This window comes from Varanus komodoensis, unplaced genomic scaffold, assembly GCF_004798865.1.
Source record: "Varanus komodoensis strain SLA01 unplaced genomic scaffold, ASM479886v1 scaffold17, whole genome shotgun sequence".
In the NCBI taxonomy this organism is placed as follows: domain Eukaryota; kingdom Metazoa; phylum Chordata; class Lepidosauria; order Squamata; family Varanidae; genus Varanus; species Varanus komodoensis.
The window spans coordinates 21,472,275-21,480,658 of NW_025335505.1; positions in this window are offsets into that span (position 1 = coordinate 21,472,275).

An 8,384-nucleotide genomic window follows, 5' to 3' on the forward strand; every position below is an offset into this window, starting at 1 on the left:
AAATAAACATCATTTTGGTATATTTTGCAACTCCATTTTCAGTCGACATAAATGTTACCTGCCAATTTTCAAATAGAATGCATAGAGCTATAATCTGACATTCAAAGAAAAAATTGATCATGGACCTTTATAGGTCCTGTCTTCCCAGAGACAAATATCCCTCACTTCACAATCATGCCTTATTCATGTCTTCACTTTCTGGCAGCACATACATTTGTGAGCAACTATTTTCAAAAATGAAGCACACTAAAAGTAAAATTAGCACCAAAATATCTGATGAAAATCCTGAGAACTCTGAGAATTGCAACTACCTCCATCGAACCAAATGTCAAATTTTATGTTGCCCTCTTTTCTTTTACAATAAAAATATCAAAACATCAATGAAGTTTTATTACTTAGATATGTTCATTTTCTATATTAGTGTTCACAAACGTGGGACCGGCTTGACAATTTGAAAATACTCTCTGAACGGGGCAGCACATAATTAGGATTATTATGTGAGGACTTTTTTGCTTATCTATGGTGGTGTATATCACTTTAATTTTTTTGTTTGCTCACCAACTTTCATTAGTGTTTGTGTAGCCCAAGACACTTTTTCCAATGTAACCCAGGGAAGCCAAAAGCTTGGACACCCCTGACTTAGCAGCTACATGGTGAGATGCTAAATATCCACAAGAATAAAACACGTGAGTTTAGACCAGAGAAATTTGTACATAAAGATAGACCAAAATAAATGTATGGTCTTTGATAAAATGGCAAACAGGCTCAGATGGTCTGTTCACCCATCTCAACAGAACAAGTACATACATTATATTAAATTCACTTTCAAATCTAGCTGCTTGTAATGCCAAGAATTAAAACAGTGCAACTGCATTCAATTAATTAAGGGTATCCTTTCCAAATTGTACTATTGCTGTTAATACTTAAACATATTTAATAAATATTTACCAAAACCAAAACGGTGCTGTTTGGAGATGTTACGGTTTGTTTTTTTAATGACAACACGTATTTTTTTCATTCCTCTGTTTTTCCCAATTACAAGGATATGATTGTTTCTCTGTTTATTTAAGCAGAAGAAAGCACACGTCATCTAGAAACAAATGCCTGCACACAATCATCAATATATCCAAACTTCTTAAGGTGTTCTGAAAAAAGTCACAGGGTTAGTTGAGGTCTCTAAAACCTCTGCTTTTCATCATAAAAGTTGTTATAGCATTGAAAAACTCTCCTACAAGAGGAGAGTAAAGAACTGAGATTCCACATGTTTATTTTGTTATTTTCCCCACCAGTAGGGTAATTGAATTCACCACGGCCTGCCTGCTATGATAATTAAAGTCCCTTGAGGGGGTGCTTATTCATTAATTCCAGATGCACAGCCACACAGAAATACAGGAAGGAAGGGTACATGTGGCTTTCATATTTATGAAATCAAGCCAAGAGTGATTCACATAATAGGCACTCCTTTGATTTTGTAAAAATTCCAAAGTCAATATGCATTGTTGAGCATAAAGTGGCAATGATGAAAATTCCTGCTGGCCACTCTATCATTTTCTTAAAACCCTGAGATGCATTATTTAATTTATTTTGCATTGTTTAATTTCTTTCTTTCTTATTTGAAGTCAAACCACACGGAGCAAATTTTGAAATAATTTAATTATGTGGCTTATTTTAGGCTAAAAAGTCTACCTTATGTAACTTACAGGATCATCTGATGTTGGCCACTGAATGCAGTTACAGAACTAAGTGACTATTCTTGTTACCTGGTTAAGACATTTTGGCTTCCACAGGATGCATATCTATAGAAAATTTACAGTTAATGACATATGTACATCACAACTGGCTCCTGTTTGGGCAAATCCCAAGAGTTGCAATTGAATAATTAATTGTAATATTGGATACTTAAAGCAGTTTAGACCCAATGTGATATGACAGCAACACTTATTCTTCCAACACTTTCAGCACATGGCAACCACAAGAGAAATCTAACTTGAACACCTATAACTAAGTGCAGAATTTTGCAAGCTATGTTCACAGAGCTCAGTGAACCCTGCAAAACAACAAAATAATATTGAAGGCTCCTCATACATTATTGTATATATCATTTTGATGACATTGTTTTGAGAAGGCTAATGCAGAAAAGCTGTGTGTTGAGATTGCATTAAAAATATGGAAAAGCACCAGTAGATGGCACAAGAACAGTGTTGTATGAAGCTAGATCAAATGCCTATTATGTAGAGTTTAAGTAGCCATGCCTGTATGCTAATGATGTGCTTAAGAATTGTTTGAAATGTTTATTGTAGATCTTAGCTGGTTTTTTGTTTCTTATCGATTAGCCTTTGTTTTGTTAGTTGCCCAGACAGCACTACAGAAATACAGCCAGTTCATCATGATGATGGTGCTGGTGGGTGGATGGGTGGGTGTGTGTGTGTGTGTGACTACCACAGCACCAAGACTGTGAAACTTACACACCTGGAATTTTGGCATGCATACAATGAAGGCATGCACCTCAGGATTCCTTTGCGTTCTTTGATGCATTGACTGATTTGTATTAATTGAAATGTGGATGAAATGTGGATGAAACCTGAAGTAACATCTCCAGTCTCTAGGGGCAGACTTCCCTAACCACAGCTGTAAAGGTCTGAAAGCAAGGGGGAGTAGTAAGTTGGGGGACAGCGTATGGCTGCCTCCCCGCCACCCCTTTGCTTGGCCACTCTGGCTGGAACCTTACCATGTGATGTGGTTTCATTCAGATAGGGCAACAAGGCATCAAATGAAGAGATATTCCAACCTGTGGAAAGCATTTGCTTGTAAGTAGGAAAGCCTTCTTCGCAATGCACAAATAATGCATCCATAGTAACATGAATGTGGAGAGGAGCAGGGGCTTTTGCATTTCCAGGCATTCTACAGTGGCTATAACTAAATCATAAACAGGCAAACAAAGATGCTACAAAGAAAAGCTTGGTCTTCACTGGAAAATCAAATAGGTCTCTGTTCCTTAGAGTGTATACTCTCAGCATTGTTGAGAGTTGTGGGATTTTTCTGTCCAAACAGGCATAGGATGGCACCATAACTCTATCAGAATAAGTAGTATTTTCTTCAGAGAAAACATGTTTAGGATCTGAAAAATATTGAACACACAACGCTCTTTCTGTCCCACACACATACTTTTCCCTTTCTATGCCCACAGTATGTTTGTGATGGTGCCCCCATTCACTCACATCTCTCCTTCGATTCCAAATATGCTGAGTTTTATTGCTCAAAATCACAGTATCTATGGATGACCCACAAATGTATGGAAGAGGAGAGAGAGAAAAGGGGAAATATACCTTGTGGTCACCACTCAAGCGCTCTCTCTGAACTAAAGCAGCAAGGCAAGGCAAATTCCAGCAGAGGGAAAGAGTCTTAGTTGTGAACAAAAGCTCTTTCTTCCACGAGTGAAGCAAGGGAGAAAGAGAAGAGGAACCAAGCTAGGTGATGGTCATCAAAAGAAAGGGAAGCCCACCAGCACTGGTAGAACTTAATTCCACATAAGCCACTCTGGGAGCTTTTTGGCAGGACAGCAGTATATGAATACAATTGAAAATATTCATTCCTACTAAATAAGATACTAAGAAATAACTTCTAGAAGCTGTCACTGTTTCACCTCAAAAAGAGATGCCCTCATCTTGCATTCATTGCTCAACAGAAATTTCGACAAAGGGACAAAGCTCATTTTTATAGGTTGTATAATCTTTGAAGGAGGTGTGGCTCTATCATGAAGGGCCTCCTGCCTCCACTTCTAAATTTGTTATTCCACCAATGGCCATGGAAGAGTAGAGGTATGCCAGGCACATTACCTTTATCCATGTTATGGATTGCCCATTCTTTCCCCTTCCTTCACTGGGAACTTGCGAAAGACCCCTTTCGTAGCAACACCCCAGTTGTGGAATGCCCTTCCCAGGCAGTAAGGGAAACTAACCCTTTTTCTTAGTGTCCTTTGGACAGCTGGAGAAGACAATATTGTTCTGCCAAGTCTTTAAGAGTTAATGCTGCTTCTGCTTTTATCATTAATCCCCGTATTTTTATTTATATATGTTTTAATTATTTGAGCTTATTGTGCATTGTGCTCACTAAGTCAGAGAGGGGCAAAGCCAAAAATATGCTAAATAAATAAATATTGTATGCGAAGGATTATCTTTCTTACTCCCCTGTTCCTGATGGGCATCGTAATACAGTGGGCATGTTAAAAAGGAGCTGGTAAAATGGCAGCATCTTCAAAAGTCTGACAAACACTGCTACATAGGAACCCGAAGTTTTCCATAGCCTACGTGAGCTTCAAAGTAACTGGGCACAGCCTGGCTCAGCAGTTTGCATTTTTATGGTGTAATTGAAGTCTTATATGCCACAGTAAAATTTCAAAGTAAAACTTGTGAGAGAACATGCTGGCATTTTTTCTTTTATTCTGACACTTTGCATTCTTTTATGAAAAAATGAGTTGGAGACAGTATGGGAAAGGAAAATAGACACACACAATTAAGCTTTTCTGAAATTCTTTTTTGTGCTCTGAGACTAGAGTATTTAATGCAAATCATCCAGCAAAATCCTTTGTGTTATTAAAAGAATAGTATGGCTTGCTGCCAGTTGTATGTAGAATCAATAGCTTCTGCCTGCACAAAAGCAAAAAATGTTGAGATTACTTCATTTGGCAACTTAGTTTCTATTAAAAGAACAAAAAGCAGGAGAGGACAACAAGCAGCATATACCAAGAAAACATTCTATTAGTTTGCAGATAGTGCCATTTCAAAATAGACATGCTTTTATGCTCTATAACTTTTACTCACTTTGAGTATGCCTATCTTCATGGTGTGGGATCATAAGACATTTTAACATTGGTTCTTGAATGGGTATTGGAGAAAATATATGACTTTCTCTATCCAGTTTTCGGGGCTTTTTAAAATGTGCAACAAGATGCAATATATGCAGCTCCAGGGAAAAAATGGGCAGCTTCAAGAGAAAATTTGTGCAGTTCTGAAATTCAAGGCAATTCAACAATTCTATTTTATGACCCAATGTTCTGCCAAAAACAGTGGGGCTTCTGAGAAACAATCTTAGGATTAGTCTGCATGCTAAGCATCCTGCTGCACTGTGTGTAATATCTACTGTAAGATGAAAGGCAGACAGCTATTCTGTTTTTATTTTAATATATATTTTCCTTGATGTTTCCATAGGTTACTCCATTCACCAGACTGTGAAGACCTGCTATGAATCATATAAAATGGCATATTAGAAAGTAAACCAGGACAGCTGCAAAACTACCCGTATGTTCCAAGAAAAATGTGCATGAATTCATAAATTCATGTGCACAGTTTCTTAGCTTTTATAGATGCCAAGATACTTCAATGCAGAGTTGTAAATAGAAATAGGGAGACAGCAGCTGCCATATAAAAGCCCTAGAATAAAATCTGAGGTAGTTACAGATCTCATCTGAGGATTATATAGCTTCCCCAAGGTATAATAAAATAGTGAGAGTTTATTGGCCAGATTAAAATATTAATACTTACTATTAGTAAGTATCAAGTGTCGTAACAGGTCAGTTTTGTATAGTATTTCTGTAATACTCTTTCAAAAACACTATCCTTGCCCAGAGTCTTTAAGTCTAAAAAGACAAGCTGTCTATCTGGAAGAAATGTGGAGAAGTCACAAAAAGAAGAGAAAAGGAACAGGGGAGGTAGATATTAGCAGTCATAGGCATGGGGAAACACTGTTCAGAAACAATTATGGGGTGATGCAAATAAGTGATCACTAGGTAGGATGTTCCAAGGGAAAAAGAGAAAAAGAGTAGTGAGAAAGGACAGGGAAGTGAAATAGAAGAAGATAACCACAAGTTCCACAATAGAAGAAATAACCACAAGTTCCATCAAAAGCAATGATGATGAAAGAGCAAAGAAAAAGAGCATATAGATAAGACTGGATCAAAGAGGAGAAATCACAAGAAAAGATCCAATAAGGAAAAGAAAGAAAATGAAGGGAGTAAAAGAAAAACGAATGGACTAAATAAGATGCAGGAGAGAAGCAATAACAAATCAATTGCCATTTAGAATGAAGAAGGCAAAGCTGAGAAAGATGGAGGCTAATAAAGGAATTACAAGAATTAGAGTAGGTTGGCTTATTGATTTACATCCCACCTTTTCTCCTGCAAGGAACCCAAAGGTTACATAATCTTCCTTGCTCTATTTTATCCTCCCCACAACAAGCCTGCGAGGTAGGTTGGGCTGCCAGTCTGTGACCAGTGAGCTTTAGGGCAAAGTGGGGTCTTCAACCTGGATCTCCTGTCCCAGTTCCATACTCTAACCACTATGTCAGGATGTCTGTTTTACGGTTGGGAAGGAATGGGAATAAACTAATGTCATGTGAATGACAAACTCATGGAACTGTTCAGCAGAGTCTCAAGCCTCAGAAATCTTGAGATAACATAGACACATAATTCAAAAGACAGGCAGCCTCACTGCTCCCTTGCATCCCTTTTCCTTATGACTGATTTTGTAAAATATGTAACAGGTAATATTTATGACAACATGAATAAAATTTAAAAAATCTGTAACAGTCCTAATTATAAATCCATTTTTATCCATAGCCCATCCACTCCCACTGTTAAGCCTCACTTACTAATATAAATTTTGTATTCTGGAGCAGCTGTAAGTGAATAATGAAAGAGACAGGGGCTGCCACTATTCTAATTAAAGAAATGTCACCTTGTTCATGTAAAGTTCCTTTTACCTTTCAGTAATAGCCTTCAGAGCCTGTTTGCATGGATCTCAACTGCATCTGAAAAAGATAAAGAATGCTGTTGGTCTTGGCTACGTACTAGTTCAATTATTATCGATATATTTATATAGAACCATCAGTGTGTATGGCATTGGGCAGAATAAATTAAGCAAAAAAGCCCCTATGGTGAGAGTTAGACTGGATGGAAAAATGTGAAGGTAACTAGTAGGGGACAGGAATATGAGCAGGCATAGCTTTTCAGTTGTCAGACATATAGGAGCTCTGCCCTCTTTTGCTTTTGGCTATTCCAGGCTTAAGACCACTGGGGATTAGAAAGAAGATATACTACTTCAGCATCCTGTTTTTCACAATAGCCCAGCCAAATGCCTCTAGGAAGCCTACACGCTGGAATGGGAATGCTACGCATCTCAGTCATTGCCCACTCAGACCACATCACTGTATATGTGAAATCAGGAATTATTGCTATTATTTTTGCACCAATGTGCATCGCTTCATGCAACCATACACACAACCCAAAAATAGACTCTGGTTCTTTGCACATCCAGAAGTCCATCTGCCTCACCTGCTGGGTTCCTGCTGTTGCCCAGAATGAAAACATTTTAAAGTAAAAATAATAAAATAAGCCATTGTGACTGCAGCCAGTCACTGCATTGTGATATGCATCTGACTGTCTGCCAATTATAAAGTTGATTTTTTTTAAATGGGAAAGAAATATGCTGTGGTGAACTTCCTCAGATGCACAAACACCCAGAATGAATCTTTGAGTATGCACAGAGTTAAATCTTTGAGCATGCGTGGAGTGGTTTGTTGAGCCGAGTCTAGTATTCACCTCCAGGAACTTCCCTTACGAGCATGCCTGGACCACATCCCTTCAGGAGGGGCCTTATGAAAAAGAGCATCTCTCTTCTTGAACCGCCTTATGGGTTCAAGAGGTTGCCCACATTGTCTGTGTCCTCTGTTCCAAGCCCCCTCCTGCCAACTGTGCATCTTGGTTATTCCCAGCGACTGCCTGAGTATCTGGGGAGTCTGGCCCTTGGAGTAAGTGTTTCATTTCAATACCTGGGGATGACCCACATTCCCTCTTCCCCATCACTTCTGATTCTTCTTCTGGAGACCAGTCAGCAGCCCTTGAGAATGTGTGTCCAAAGCAGCTCCTCTCACTCCCAACAGGAGCTGTGATTTCAGTGCATATACTCTGAAGTAAATTCTGCTGTCTAGAGCAGGATTTGCTTCCACGTACATGTTTAGATAATATTCACAGGCTCAAATATAAACCAGCAGGACAGTAGACCTACAATTGGTCAGAGAACAAGAAATAGTGCTGAGATGTGTTAGGAATTATCTTTTCTTTCAAAAGATGTATTGGATTGAACCCCAAATAGTTGAAAACCCAATACTTGGTACACTTACAGTGCCCTAGAATTGTCTGAATTCTTGTTAGTAGATAGATGGCTTAATGTTGAAAATGCATGCAAATATGTACCACATTTTAATACAAAAACAATTGAACAAAGAAGTTTTTAATGAACCTGGTGTGTATTTCTTGAAATGAAAGATGAAGCCACTCAGGAGTCTGTGAGGCTCTCGAGTTTCACCAGGAATATTCTACTCCGCTCAAC